This window comes from Vulpes vulpes, chromosome 8, assembly GCF_048418805.1.
Source record: "Vulpes vulpes isolate BD-2025 chromosome 8, VulVul3, whole genome shotgun sequence".
Classification (NCBI taxonomy): domain Eukaryota; kingdom Metazoa; phylum Chordata; class Mammalia; order Carnivora; family Canidae; genus Vulpes; species Vulpes vulpes.
In genome coordinates, this window is record NC_132787.1 from 43,558,167 (window position 1) to 43,574,606 (window position 16,440).

The window sequence follows — 16,440 nt, forward strand, 5'->3', positions numbered from 1 at the left end:
CATTAGCAAGTGTTTTGTATTGGAGCTATCTCATATACAGAAATGATATTGGGGTTCAGACTTTGTAGCTGATTGTTGTCTTGTATTTCATGTTTTCTTCTCCTGTCTTTTTCATAAGAAAGGGGAGGTATTGTGTGGGCAGTCCAAGGTAGATAATGTTATATGTTATAGCTTTTAAGTTTTTATGACATTTTTAAGAGGAAGAGGAGTGATTTTGGCTGGACTGGGCTGAATTGGGGTTTGGAAATAAAAGTAGCAATGATTCATTGAATATCTGGTGTATGCCAAGCCTTATATAGGAGCTTCATGTGAATTGTGTGACTTAAGTCCGAAAACAGTCCTGTGTCATAGATATGCATATTTTAACTCTACAAAAGAAAGAATAGGTTCAAAATAGCTAAGGCATGGTGACCCACAGAAGCTTGGATCTGGATAAGAGTATAGGCTGTGGGAGTAGAAGATGAGGGTCTGGGTCAGGCATGCAAGGTTTCAGGGGGCTGGAATGGAGCCCTTGGATAGAACCCAGAACCTTCAATAGCTTTTTAAGGGAGATGAGCAAACTTCTGTTTACTGTCCTGGAGTAAATAGCAAGGAGGCTTACCATCTATCCTGGGGCTTACTGTACCACCTGTGAGAAAGAGGGACTCTCTGCCTATACCACTCATATGTAGGGGGTCTGCATTTATGCTCCTTGCCCATTATAGGAACTTTAGGATAAAAAAAGTTGTAAAAAATGATATCTTCGACTTTGTTAGATGAATGGATTAAGAAAATATAGTATATACATACTGCTATGTACTAAATTGTGTCCTCCACCCAAATTCATATATTGAAGCCCTCAAGTATGTGGAGATGGGCCCTTTGGGAGACAGTCTGGCTTAGATGAGGTCAGGAGAGCAGAGCCCCCATGAGAGAATTAGTGCCCTTATGAGAAAAGACAGTAGAAAGCTTGCTCTCATGTGGTATTTCTGCCATATGAGGACACAGTGAGAAGGTGTTCATCTATAAGCCAGGAAGAGGGGAAGAGGGCTTTCACCAGAAGCCAATCAGGCTAACACCTTGATCTTGGACTTCAGCCTCCGGAACTGTGAGTAAATATGTGTCTTAGCCTCCTGGGCTGATGTGATTTGTTATGATGGCCCTAAAAAAGTAGAAAATCCTGCCATATATCACAACATGGATGAACCTTAAGGACATTATGCTAAGTGAAACTAATCAAACTCTCAGAAACAGAAAGAAAGCAGAATGGTGGTGTCCAGGGGCTGAGGGGAATTGTTGTTCATTGGGTATGGAACTTCGGTTCTACAAGATGAGAAAGTTCTAGAGATCTGCTGCACAGCAGTGCATGTCGTTAACCACCATACCATACACCTAAAAATGCTTACGATGGTAAATGTTATGTGTGTGTTTTTTGCCACAATAAAAAACAAACAAATCCTAGATCTAGGATAATTGATACCCATGAGAGCCCTTCAACAATAAATACAAACAACTTGGAAGCACACTTCTACATCTCAGGACCCCTAACATTTGTAAAATAAATAACCCCACCTGAAGAGGAACTCACAATAGGAGACATGAACCTTGTAACAAAAGAAACGTTCCACGAGTTAGAGCCAGCCAGACTCAATAAGCAGCAAAGTTAGTATTCCAAGAATGAAAGTAACAGGATGATTCCAGGAGATGATGAAATACATTTGTTTAAACAAAGAGATCAAAGAAGAAATAGAAAGTCTAAGAAAAGAATAGTGCTCTATGAAAAAAGAGAAGTTTTGAAAACAGGGCTCAGTATACTTAAATAAGGTCTTTAATGAATGGATGTGACATCAGGTCAGGCCTAGCAGAAAGTAAAATCTGCGATGGGACACTGCCCAGGCTTCAGCACTGAGAGAGAAAGTACTGAATCCATGGAAGAGCAATGAAAGAACTGGAGGACAGGATGAAAGGTTCAATATATACCTCGATGGTGTTCTAGGAGGCAATGGAAAGAAAGGTGAGAAGACATTGTTTTAGAAGATAATGCCAAGACATTCCAAAATTTAAGAGAAATATTGATTTTTACATTGTAGCATGCTGAGTATTGAGTAGGGTAATTAAAAATACATCTACATCTAGACACTCAATAGAGAAAACTGCTGGAAGGTCAAAGAAAATGAGAAAATCTTCAAAGCAAGCAAGGAGAAAAGACAAAGTATCTACAAACAGCAGTCCTCATCAAGCTACAACAGAGGCTGAGAGACAATGAAATAATATCTTCAGAGTGCTCAGTGACTCTCAAGCTAGCGTTCTGTGCAAAGCTAGATTTTCAGTCAAGAGTTCGGATGGAAAGGCATCGTTCATACAGACAGAGACTGACGGCATGCACCTCTAAAGTGATCTCTGCAGAAAGAACTACCAAGCCACATGTTTAGTAAAGAAGCATTGTTTCCTTCTGCTGCTGCTTCTTTTTTTTGAAAGAAGACTAAGATTTAGGATGAATCGAAAATAAGGTGGTTTTAAACATTAAACAATAATAAGGTTCTAATAAGTGATAGATGGGGTGGGTGCAAAGATCAGAATTTAATGCATTTAAGGTCTTGGTATTTTTCAGAGAAATAATGAACTGTTATTTAAAATATTTCCCTATTCAGAACAAAAAAGAGAAATATTCACACAGTGACCTTTGGATACCCACAATTAACACCAGAATAACGACTAATGGATAGTAAATTTTTACTGTGTGCCAAAATCTGTTATTTATATTATTTCACCTAGTCTTACACTGACCATATGGAAAAGATAATGTTGCCATTTGGGGAGGTAAGAAAAGAGGATATATTTACCTTTGTACTCCCATTGCTCAGTATAATGTCCAGCGGTAGCATGTGTTCAATAAGTGTGGGTGAGCCAAACCCAGCTGAGGTCAAAATGCAGTCAACCAACAGTTTGCCTCCACCATGATATTAGAAAGGTGATAAAATCATTGTTTAAACTCCACTCTGTCTAACCTCACAGTCCCTGCTTTTCGATAGGGCTCTGCTCCTCACTGTTTACTTCTCTGGGTAAATGACTATCTGGACCAGTCAGACATTGGCTCTGCACTTCCGGTAAACTGATGCCCCATTTGTCCCCCTCTCATACATTCTTTGATCTCCCGTGTGACATGCCCTACTCAGACCCAATGCCCTGGCTGTGTTTTTACTGTGTGTCACACAGGTGAGCAGACTCCTGGATGTCTGTTTTCTGATTTCACAAGTTTTTTTTTTTTTTTTAATTTTTATTTATTTATGATAGGCACACAGTGAGAGAGAGAGAGAGAGAGGCAGAGACACAGGCAGAGGGAGAAGCAGGCTCCATGCACCGGGAGCCCGACATGGGATTCAATCCCGGGTCTCCAGGATCGCGCCCTGGGCCAAAGGCAGGCACCAAACCGCTGCGCCACCCAGGGATCCCTGATTTCACAAGTTTTTATGTGGTATTCTGACAACACTGCCAGCCCCATGTTGCTAGGGAATGCAGTAATGATCACAGCATTTAGAGCACGTACCTTCTCTCCTCCCTCCCATAGACCCCTGCCTTTATTATCTGTTCAGGATGTGCATTACTGCTGCTTCAGTACCTTGACCCTGCCCTACTGAGATGCTCCACTGCATTCTGGACTATGGGTCATAGAGCTTGGATTTCTTTACCCAAGGAATTACCAGTGAGAAAACTAGCACCTAGGGTTGCTAACCTACACTCTACTATGTTCTAGTCACACACTGGAGGAGAGGTGCTGAGATATCCCACATTCAAGGAGTCTTCATTCAGTTTCCTATGTTTTGAATAAAAACGCTGTGTGTTCTCAAACCTATATGAGATCTTTCCCTCTCTTCCCCTGTCTCTCTATCCGCACATATACACACACATACACACATACCAAATTAATTGCTGAAGTCTGTGAACTTTTTTTTTTCTTTTTTTTGGTGGTGGTTGTTTTTTTGTATCTTCTGTGGTTTTAATTGTGGAGCGTACTGTTGTTTTCCTGCATTGGTGGTTACTTTCAGGCTAAAACAACTCATTGGGGAGTCCCACATGAACTGGCTTGCATACAGCATGGAAGGGGAACTCTGAATTTAGGTTCCCATACTGGCTTCTTACACACTGTCATCATCTTTGAGGTTTGTTTGTTTATGTATGTATGTATGTATGTATGTATGTATGTATGTATGTATGTATGTAAAATGCCAGTGTTAGAAGGCCTGGTGCACAGATGGTGTCTTGAAGGCAAATAAAGGCTCTTGGCTTGCTGCTGATGGAAGCTATGTGCTCTTAACTCTCTCTCTGCTTTTCCCTAAGGACACCTGGCTATAGATCCCAGCAGTAGCAGGGCAGCTTATGTTGTTGAAGCCTGTGTTCTGTGGTTTTGTGGCTAAACCAAAGCATTTCAATTTCCCCAAAAGGGCCAGAGGACCAGGTTTATTATACCTTGCTTAGGGAGAAGCTTGAGGCAGGTGGGAACAGCATCCACTTTGCAATTGGAAAGCTATGTTCATATTCTGACTCAACCGTCTTGGATGGCTTTGGGAAAGCCACTCAATCAATTTCTCTGGCTGGAAATTCAGGGTACAAATCTCTGTGTTGTAAAGAGAATTGAGTGAGATGATAGCCTGAGAAAATGCTTGGTAAATCTTAAAGCACAATACAAATATAAAGCATTGTTACTCTCATTGCTTGGAGAATGGATTGTGGGAAGTTAATGGCCCTCGCTGTGGTGTGTTTCAGTGCCAGGAATGACAAGAGCTGTCAATAAATATAGGTTCATGATAGGGTAGAGAAGCTTTTGGACTCTGTGGAACCCAGGGCTTTATATATTAAATGCATGCATTCATTCAGTCATTATTGAGCAAGTATTTGAGTGCCTGCTAAATGCCATGCGCTGGGAATATAAATGAATGAGACAGTGGAATTGTGATTGATGTTTTTTTCTGGCCCTTACGAAGTCAGAAAAATTAGGTGTGTTTTTTCAGAAAGTTAAGTTTACTTGCTATAAAGGATTGCCCTTTATGCTGATAAAATATCTTCCCTGTTCTTTGGTGTTAAGTGTCTTCATTTTTGTGAAATGATGGTGATAGTAGATGGTAGTTGACTTTTGAAAAAAATTTCTCACATGGCAAATTATAAAGAGATGTTCTTGAAATTCAAAAGGTTAGGGACCCAGATCCACCCAGATCCACCCAGATCCTGCCTGATGCAGAAATCTCTTTAGCATTCCTAATAGGGGGTATACCTTCTGCTTTGATAATTCTAGGAAAGGGGGCCTCACTAGCTTCACAAAGCAGCCATTCTGGTTTTGAAGAGCTTTTATCTTTTGAAATAGGATAAAGTTGAAATCTGCTATCCTATAACTTCTGCCCATTCATCTTACTTCTTCATCTGGAACAAGGCAAATGTGCTTACCTCATATTGTTTAGCCCTCTGGAGTTTTGCAGCAAGCCACCATGCTCCCTCTAAGCTTGTTTTCCAGGTCTTTTGTCCCCACTTTCTTTACCCAGGTTCCTGTGGCTTTGGTCTTCACTCTTCATCCTCTTCTGGTCACCCTCCAGTTTGCTGCTGTCCCTCTTAGACTTCAGCTGTGGGTGAATTTGTGCTGAGTGCTCAGGCTGCTGCTTCCTTGATTCTGGGCTGTGAATGTAGATTAAGGAAGTAAAGATTTTACTTGCCCTTTTTGGCAGCTCTGCTGTTCCTTTGACTCACATTGAGTTGCAGTCTACTAAAGCCCCTAGGGTCTTTGTTATATAAATTGCTGATAAGCCAGGGTTCCTCCTACCTTATGTTCAGGCAGTGACATTTTTTCATCTAAGTGCAGTACTTTACATTCATGCCTATTATATTTCATCTTGTCAGTTTGGACCATAGTTGCAGCATATTGAGGTCATTTGAATAGTGATTCAACCTTCCAACTTACTAGCTATTCCACCCAGATTTGTGTCAGCAGCACATTTGACAATTTGTCTTCGTCCAAGTTCTTAATTCTGTGTTTAAAAAGCTGGAGCCAAAGACAGAGCCCTGGGTCACATCAGTAGAGACCCAAGTTTAAATGCATCTGCGAATCAATGCTCTAAACACCTGTGCATAAAATCAATGCATCTATGAATGCATCAATCATTAATGCACCTATGTATCAGCTAACTACAGATCACCTAAATGGATTATCCACACAGGTGACGTCAATTCTGTTTCTGACTTTTTCCACTTATCTTTCTTTAGGCAATGTCAACTGTGCCCATTATTGAACCTATTATTGGTGTGGTTAGAACTTTCAAATCTACTTTTTCAGCGCACATATCTGTCTTGAGTTCATATTTTAAATTTTCTACTGGACATCTCCAGAATGTTTTGAGTTTTTCAAAATCCTTTCATCACCTCTATGCCCCCTAAAACCTTTTTGTCTTTCTGTGATCACTATTTCAGTGATGGCACCATCACATTGGGTAAGCGAGATACCAGGGAGCCATTCTCAATGCCTGTTTTCCTTGAACTCCACAGCTAGTTCAGTTAGCTGGTCTTAGAGATTCTCTTCTTTAATATTTCATTATACACTTCCCAGACTCTGATCTATCTTGCCTATGTGATTATCAGAGCCTTCTGACTAGATTCTCTATTCCTGGTTTCACTTCTTTTAGTGTATCCTCTGCTCTGCCACCAGAAAGCAAAAGCACAAATCAGATTATGTCATTATATTGCTTTGAGCACTTTGTTGGCTCCCTGTTGACCATGAATGATGGCTGGTCCTTCACAGTTTAGCCTTTATTTGTCTTACCAGCTGATCTCTTACTGTTCCCCTCTACCAACCCTACACTTTAGACGTACTATCTACTGATGGTTCCTAAATGCTGTTTACTCCTTTGTACTTTGCACATGTTCTTCCCCTTGGCAGGATTGTCCTTTCACCTTTTCTAGTCAACTGACTTCTATCCTTTAGAGCTGGGGTCAAGCATCCGCTCCTTTGGGACTTTTTTTTCCCTGACAGCTCCAGAATGAGTTAGGGATCCTTTTTCTGAGCTGCTGTCACACTCCAGGCATACCCATTAAACACCTCGTCATTGATAGAGGAACTACACTCCTCCCTCTCCCACCTGGCTGGGGTCCTCTTTGAGCAGTGACTGTGCCCGCTTTACCATTGTAGCCATGGCTTTTAGCACAGGGCATGTTACACAACAGAGATTCTGGGTTTATAGGGTGGCTTGCCAAATCATTTCCACTTTGTTCTGGACCATGTGACTATTAATTTCCCTATTCAGCAATATTCTGAATCTGTGTCTGTAGTGTCCCTTTGATTCACTGGCCTTGTAATCCTATTACAAAAGTAAAAGAGGTACTTTGACATCGATTTGTTTTTTTCTTTTATAGGTGTTTCAAATCATTTGATTTCAAATCCTTCTAGGCATGTTAAACTCCTTTTTTTTTTTTTTTAACTACTTTGTTGCATGTTTGTTTCTCTGACCCTGTATTAGTAAGGAAAGGCTATTTGTAACAACTAGCCCCCAGATCTCACAGGCTCAACACAAAGTTTATTTTTTAGTTTTGTCACAATGCGGGATTCCTCTTCAAGTGGCTTTCCAAAGGGTGATTCAGTGACCCAGGTTCCTTTCTTCTTGTGGCTCTGCCCTCTTTTAGGTCTCCAGAGACCTCTCCATCCAGCTGATGTATGAAGAAAGAGAATAGTTTGCAGATGGGAAAACAAGAGAGATCATGTGTGGGAGGTTCTCCCAGGCCAGGACTGGACACAGCACCAATCACTTCTGTTCACATTTCATTGGCCAGAACTTAGTCACAAGGCCATGTCCAGCTACCAGCGAGACTATATACTGTGGGCTATCTGTGGCCCCAGGACAAAAAAGAGAACACAGGTATTAGTGAGCATTACCACTCTCTGCCATTGCACGCAATCCTAGGTTTTCACCTTGGATCACCTCTTTCACCTCTTATATTTCACATCCCTTCTTGGCCAGGGCTTTGCCACCAAGCCTTTGGATCTTCTACCTCTCAGTCTGGGTTTTTGCTGTTTGCTCTTTTTCTTCCCATTTTCTCAAACCTTCCGGTCAGTTGTTGGCTAATTCCTCATTCCTTGCTGATTTGGCTAAACTTGATGCCACATGTCTCTAGTTTCCTAGCAACCCTCCTTGCCTGGCTTCTATGTCTGAGACTGGACCATCTGATCCTTGGTACCTGCCTGCCATCACCATGTGTGTTCCTTGGATGAGAGCCTGCCTTGGTCCAAGAGCAGAGAGTCTTTTAAATAACGTCCAGTGCTTTGAAGTCCTTCCTATGAGTACTGGTTATGGATTGCAACTCTATTTTTAGAGACAATTAAAGAATATAGACAGTTGCAATGAGAGCCATAAAATAAGCAAGACATTGGAAAATACAGCTTTGGAAAGCCAAGAGAATCAGTGCTGTATATCTTGAAGGAGATAAGTCTGAAGGGAAGAGCCAATCTTTACATATTTGTAAAAAGTTGGTTTAAAAATTGTTTTAAAGGTGATGATGCTACAGTAGATGTTCTTTTGTTACTCTGAAAAAGAAAGTATCTCACATTTTAGTGTGAGATATTTAGGTAAGAGACAAAGAAAGAGTTCATTAACTCCAGAATTTTGGAATCTAGGGTATAGGTTCCTGAGAGGTTAAGTCATATGCTTTCCTGGAAAACATTGTGAGTGGGAGAGCCCATCTCAGGTGCCTCGTAAGCGAACTGCTGGGTGGCAGGAGGTGGATGAGCAAGCTCAAAATCATTTCTCATTCTGGAAATCTAGAAAAAATAAGCTGAATGTGATGCTTTTTTGGCTCATACATCTTTCGAGACATGCTCATAGTTAAAGTATTTGTCTCTGGGTAGTATTTCCCAATGATTTCCTAAGTGGAAGGGGTATTATTGTCTTGTAAGGTTTTAAGTACCAAGATGCCTGAATTCCATTGCTTTATTTTATCACCCACTCACGCTGTAGGTTACTGACTCAGGCATTCTTTTTTTTTTTTTAATAAATTTATTTTTTATTGGTGTTCAATTTACCAACATACAGAATAACACCCAGTGCTCATCCTGTCAAGTGCCCCCCCCCCAGTGCCCATCACCCATTCCCCCCCACCCCCTGCCCTCCTCCCCTTCCACCACCCCTAGTTCGCCTCCCAGAGTTAGGAGTCTCTATGCTCTGTCTCCCTTTCTGATATTTCCCACACATTTCTTCTCCCTTCCCTTATATTCCCTTTCACTATTATTTATATTCCCCAAATGAATAAGAACATACACTGTTTGTCCTTCTCCGATTGACTTACTTCACTCAGCATAATACCCTCTAGTTCCATCCACGTTGAAGCAAATGGTGGGTATTTTTCGTTTCTAATGGCTGAGGAATATTCCATTGTATACATAGACCACATCTTCTTTATCCATCATCTTTCGATGGACACCGAGGCTCCTTCCACAGTTTGGCTATTGTGGACATTCCTGCTATAAACATTGGGGTGCAGGTGTCCCGGCATTTCATTGCATCTGTATCTTTGGGGTAAATCCCCAACAGTGAAATTGCTGGGTCGTAGGGCAGGTCTATTTTTAACTCTTTGAGGAACCTCCACACAGTTTTCCAGAGTGGCTGCACCAGTTCACAGTCCCACCAGCAGTGTAAGAGGGTTCCCTTTTCTCCGCATCCTCTCCAACATTTGCTGTTTCCTGCCTTGTTAATGTTCCCCATTCTCACTGGTGTGAGGTGGTATCTCATTGTGGTTTTGATTTGTATTTCCCTGATGGCAAGTGATGCGGAGCATTTTCTCATGTGCATGTTGGCCATGTCTATGTCTTCGTCTGTGAGATTTCTGTTCATGTCTTTTGCCCATTTCATGATTGGATTGTTTGTTTCTTTGGTGTTGAGTTTAATAAGTTCTTTATAGATCTTGGAAACTAGCCCTTTATCTGATATGTCATTTGCAAATATCTTCTCCCATTCTGTAGGTTGTCTTTTAGTTTTGTTGACTGTTTTTTTTTTTGCTGTGCAGGAGCTTCTTTTCTTGATGAAGTCCCAATAGTTCATTTTTGCTTTTGTTTCTTTTGCCTTCATGGATGTATCTTGCAAGAAGTTACTGTGGCTGAGTTCAAAAAGGGTGTTGCCTGTGTTCTCCTCTAGGATTTTGATGGAATCTTGTCTCACATTTAGATCTTTCATCCATTTTGAGTTTATCTTTGTGTCTGGTGCAAGAGAGTGGTCCAGTTTCATTCTTCTGCATGTGGATGTCCAATTTTCCCAGCACCATTTTTTGAAGAGACTGTCTTTCTTCCAGTGGATAGTCTTTCTTCTTTTATGGAATATTAGTTGACCATAAAGTTCAGGGTCCACTTCTGGGTTCTCTATTCTGTTCCATTGATCTATGTGTCTGTTTTTGTGTGACTCAGGCATTCTTTGGTTGGTCTGCTTATCTATTAAGTGGGAATGGGATGGAATGAATTTTCAGGAATTTGGGGGTGACAAGTTGTTCATGTTTCTACATGCTTTAGAATATGTAAGTAAAATATCCTATAGAATCATAGTTGTGTTAGGTCCAGTTCTCTGCATCTTTGCTCTTTGGTTCTTGCCTTGGGACATGGGTGGTTATTTGCAAAGACTACTTCTTAGAAGTAGCTCCTTAAACTTGCATGCCTCTCCCAGTGAGGCCTGAGGTAGTATCCTCTGCAGGGTTGGGGGCAGGGAGAGGAAGCTGGAAGTTAAGACCTCAGGCCAGAGACCTAACCATGGAGGCTGTGATCACAGTGGTTAAAGTACACCCTCTGCAGCTGGGCTGCGTGGTTTGAACTGGTGGCTTTGTGCAAGTTAGTTAGTTCCTCTATGCTTCAGTCTTCTCATCTGTAAACTGGACATAGCAATATGCTTACCTATGGATATATTGAGAGGATTAAATAATATATATATAATTGTAAGAACAAGACCTGGCCCATATAATAAATGCTCTCTAAGTAGTGCTTTTAAGCAAGAATTTCTGGAAGGTACTCCTGTCTTGTTTTCTCCCTTATTACCTCAATAGGTTACTCCAATACACTTTAAGGGCCCCAGGCCTGACTTTTAGCTTACAGACAAGAGGAGAGGGACCTTTCCACTATTCTCATGCTGGCTTGAGTTATGTCAGGAGATGACTATCAACATGCACAGTAATGAACGTTTCTGTTTATAGAATTTAGTTGAAGTGGTTATTATATGTAATCACAGCATTGAAGGAGTATCAGAGGATACCACTGTGTGAGGCTTGCACTCTGTTGATATTTTTAAACCAATCAAAGAGATGCTAAATTGGTAAAGGAGGGCTCCCCAGACCTGTATTATGACTTCTGGGATGGTCTGTGGGGCTCTGAGATTTTGTACTTCGTAGTCTAACCAAATTGAAGTTGTTCCCTGTTCCCAGTGAACCATTCTGCTTTTACCTCTGATTTTGTGTTCTTGAGCAATTTACCTGTTTAATGCCACAGGAGGAAGGCTGAGGCAGGGTGCAGAGAAATTCTGTCATACGAGCATTTAGAGAATAACTGTACTTGTTTTACTTATAGTCTGGGCCTCTTCCAAAAGCTCTGATCCATTCTTTCCTGTCTCCTTGGTACTTGATCTGACATCCCTGACCCTATGGAGGCTGGCAGTAGAATAAGCACCACTTTGGAAGAATAGGATGAATTTGTAGGAGCTAAGGCCACATTCTTGAAAAATTAAACTCAACTCAGGTGTTCCTTGAGCACCTGTTGTGTGTAAAGCACAGTGCTGGATGCTGTATGAGGTACTTGGAGTAATAAGACGAGACTCCTGTCCTCAGTGAGCTCATGATCTTCTTGAAAAGACAAACACCAGAGTGTGGAAATAAAGGCACAAGTAGTGGGAATTGTCATACATGCTAAGTTGTAGGAGGCCTTCAGGCCCCAGCTGGGCTCATTTGGTGAGTGTGACACAGACGCTTTTTATTATTTTAAAATTTGCTTTTTGTGGTAAAAAGCACATAACATAAAATTTACCATCTTAATCACTTTTAAGTAAACAATTCAATAGTGTTAAGTGTATCCACATTTTTGTGAAAATAGATCTCCAGAACTTTTTCATCTTGAAAAAGGAAACTCTATACCCATTGAATGATTCCCTCCTTCAGCACCTGGAAACCACCATTCTACCTTGTTTTATGAATTTGACTATTTTACGTACTGTCTATAACTTAGAATCATATGGCCTTTGTCTTTTTTAACTGGCTTATTTCAAATCCAGCAAAATGTACTCATGGTTCTTTCCTGTTACAGCCTGTGACAGGATTTCCTTCCTTTTTTATGGCTGAATGATATTCCCTTTATATACATCCCTGAATAATATTCCCATATATCCCATTTTGCTTATCCATTCATCTCTCAATGGACATTTGTGTAGCTTCCATGTCTTGGCTCTTGTGACTAACTCTGCGATGACCATGGGTGTACAAATATTTCTTCCAGACCTGCTTTCAACTAATTTGGGCATATATCCAGAAGTGGAATTGCTGGATCATACGGTGATTCTATCTTTAACTTCTTGAGGAAACGGCATACTGTTTTTCACAGTAGTTGCACCGTTTTACATTATCACCAAGAGTGCACAAGCATTCTGATTTCTCCACATCCTAACCAGCACTTACTATTTTCTGGGTTTTTGTTTTGTTTTTGACAGTAGCCATACTAATGGATGTGAGTGAATATCTCATTGTGGTTTTGATTTGTCTTTCTTTGATTATTAATTGAACATCCTTTCAAATATTTTTTGGCCATTTGTATATGTTCTTTGGAGAAATGTCTATTCAAGTCCTTTACACAATCTTTAATCAACTCCTAGAAATTTTTGTTTCTGTTCTACTTGTACCACTCCCTGCCCCTGCCCCTGCCCCAGACATCTGGCCCCAGCCTGCTTCTGAGGGCTGGGCAGGCTGAGGGCAGCAAGGACTTTGTCCTCGAGAAGTGCCAGATGTATAGCTTACTCGTGGCCATGGGCCAGATAACCGAGAGTGCTTAACTCTACCCTCTCCCTGCTGCTTTCAACTTTGGATGATTTTACACAGATACATTTCTGAGGGTATGAGTTTCCTATTGCTGTTGTAACAAGTTACCACAAACTCTGGCTTAAAAAAACACAGTTCTGGAGGTCAGAGGTCTAAAGTGGGCTTGAAGTGCTGCATTCCTTCTGGGGGCTCTGGAGGAAGAATCTGTTTCCTTGCCTTTTCCATCTGATGGAAGCTCCTTCCTCCATCTTCAGAGCCAGCTGGGTAGTATCTTCTCCTTTCTCCTCTCGTGCCTCCTTTAGTAGGACTCTTGTGATATCAGGCCTACCTGCATAGTCCTGGATAACTCCCTAGCTCACAAGCAGCTTCATCACACCTACAGTGTTTCTTTTACCATGTAAGGTAACATATTCAATTTCCAAGGATGAGGATGTGGACATCTTGGGGGAGCATTCTTGCCTGCCACACTGGGCCTCTGCCATGTAAAGAGCGGTGGGTGGAGGAATTGTTATAGGCCACTTTATCATCAGGTGCCTGCCAGCTTCAGCCTTGACCTGGGTTAGTAGAAAAAGCATGTAGGAACCTGGAGGCTTGGGCTTAAGTTTCAGCTTGACCTTGACCTGGATGTGGAGCCCAGGGCATGCGGCTTGCTTCCTCAGGACCTGAGTGTCTGTACCTCTGAGAGGAGATGCTGGGGCTCCATGAGCCTGCTTCCCTACCTCACCCGGTTCTCTTTTCATCTCCTCACACTGCTCTTTCCCAATGGCCCAGGGAAAGCCTGAGGCTGTCCTGAAGGGGCAGGAGCGGACGGCTCTGTGAGGCTTTGTGAAGATGGCTGCGGAGTGCCAATTAAGGGAGGACGGGAAGAGCAGAAATGAAGGGCACAGGGGCTCTACTTCATGGCTGGCCTCCTTCCTCCAGCCTGCACACCAAGTATCCCCGGAACAAACAAATGAAACCATTACATGCCCTGCAAGCCTGATTGGGTCGTACATAACTTGCACAGTAATTTCATATGAAACCTCAATTATCCTTCTATTCCAATTCAAGCCTGATAAGGTCAAATATTTGTAAGCTGCCAGCCAGATGGAAGCTCTGTCTCCCAAAGGCTTGGATGTTGTATAACCCCATCTGCATGGTGACGAGTCTGGGCTGTTGTATTCAGGGAAGTGTGAGAGAGTCTTGCCAACTCTGGATGTGGCATTGAGGGCAAGCCATCTCTAGGTGTTGTTTGTTCTGTTTGGGATAGTTCAGTCCAACTGTGCCCTGGAGTGGCCTGGGTGAAGTCGCTGGAGAACTGGCAGCCTCCAGGGGCTGGGGAAGGGGAGTGTCACTCCTTGTGTCTCACAGCATCTATTAGCACTGCCAACTCCAGAGCCCGCATTGGCTTGAAATAGTTAACCTCCGGTGAGCACGCACTGATGTTAATACATCCCATTTATCCTTGGGGAGTTACTCCTGTTTTACTGATAAGCACCCCGAGGCTCGGAGAGGTTGGGCTAACTTAGCTAAGATCACTCAGCTAAACAGGGGAGGGTTGAGATTCAAACTGAGATCTCTTTCATTCCAAAACTCATCTTCTTTGTCCCTCAGCAACTTGTATCTCCTGGGCTTGTCCTTCCACCTGAAGCCGTTGCCCTTTGAGTGGAGTCTGGGAGCCACAGGTGAGGGGGGGAGGGGCACCCCAGTTACTGGAGCCGGAGGAGCTGCTGGAGAGGGTGACAACTTGGAACCGTGTGCTCTGGCAGAGGTGAACCAAGTGCTTTGGAAAGCTAAGCTGCCTGGAGCTAACCTTTGGGCCAGTCTCGCCTTGGCTGCTTCCGTTTCAAGTCCAAATTTAGTTATGGACTCTGAAAAAGCAAGGTCCCTGGCTGGGAAGATGCTGCTGGAGAGGCGCGTGTGGGTGGGTGTCTGTGTGGGCCAATGTGCAGCCCGACCTGAGGAGGTCAGGGGAGCGACTCGTATGTCTGAGGCTCCCACGGGCTCTGCCCCAGGCGAGTCCACACACCCGGACATTCTGGACCACTCACCCTGTGCCAGCGCTGTGGGGGCTGTGGAGTGGGAGGAGCTGGGGCTCTGCTCTCAAGGCTACGTTTGAGCAGAGGAGAACCCCCACACATACTTGGAGTGGCTATAAGGAAGGCGGTGGCAAGGACCAGGGGCCTACAGAGGAAGGTGGTGGTACTCTGTGCCTGTGAGTCACACACTGGGGACACAACGCGTGTTTGTACATACATATTAGTACATGTGTATGAGGGTGAATGTGTGCTCATGTGGGGAAGTTGCTTTCCAGGCAGCAGCTCCTGTCCCTTCCCCGATCACCAATGCCTTTACACAGTTGTGCGATCACTGATGATTTGGGGTCAGTGAGTGGGTGGGGGGAGTATTCCATAACTCCTTGGCTCAAGTGGGAGGTTGGACCAGGCATTTGCCATCCTGAGTGGGAGTCCTAAGCCCATAGTTTTATAAGGAAAACTGTCTTTCTTTATAAAAGGCAAACAATGATGCTTAGCAAACAGTTTCTGTAGTTGCAGGCTGCCAGGGGACCACCCAGTAGCAAGACTATGTTTAGTCCATGCATGTTTTATATTAAAAGGGACTTCGTAGAGTACTGAGTGCATAGAGCAGACAAAAGCAAACGCCCCATTTGCCCCAAACACCTTCTCCACCTGGTACCTCTGGCCTTTAGAAAGATGCTTCCAATCCGTTTCACAGACTGGGAACACCAAATCTAGGAAGGCTGCCAAACGAAGTCAGACATTCAGGGAGAGCAAATGAGCAGGTGACTATGGTTCCAGCAGCATCCTGCTCTGAAACTTGGGTGCATCAGAAGGGATCAGGAGAACAGCTTAATTAGTCAGTATGTATTTCAGAAGCCGGGTGCTGTGGAGTGCAAACACTACATATCCTGCTCTCAAGGAGACATGGTCATCCTGGTCTGTGTTTGTTGAGGCTCTGGGGGCTGGCCCTGGTTAAGTGGCTGCCCTATTAGGTGCTTTTCAGATTCAATTATTTATTAGTATTAAAGGAGGGAATTGAGGAGTGGGGTGGGGCACTGAGCTTCCCTCGAGGAAGCCTATTTCTTTTGTCAGCGTGTACCAAATGATAAGCTCTTCTGCCATCCACATGTGAATTCTAGAATCAGTGAGGGCCAAAAAATATATATAGGATCTTAGAGACCATTTAGTAAACTCCTTCATTTTACTGACGAGGTAGCCGAGACACAGAGACAGGAATTTGTCCAGAGTCACACGGCTCCTTAGCGGGGGAGGAGAGGGAGACCCACATGCCCAGCTCTGGTCCATGGTCTTCGTGACCCAAGGGGAGCTGATCAGGAAGTGAAATGGGCGGGGCAGCATGTGCTTCGGTGGAAATGTGGAGGGTTGTGAATCGCTGACACGCTTGGTGGGGTCTACCTTGGGGTGCCTGCAGAGGCCT

The 16,440-nt window shown here is 43.1% G+C and overlaps 1 protein-coding gene across 11 annotated transcripts in view; it reads left to right on the top strand.

The window, feature by feature from the left end:
• The window catches only part of CACNA1C (calcium voltage-gated channel subunit alpha1 C), a 648,720-nt gene that overhangs the window by 24,965 nt on the left and 607,315 nt on the right, over window positions 1–16,440 (top strand). The gene's annotated exons all lie outside the window — the stretch shown is intronic.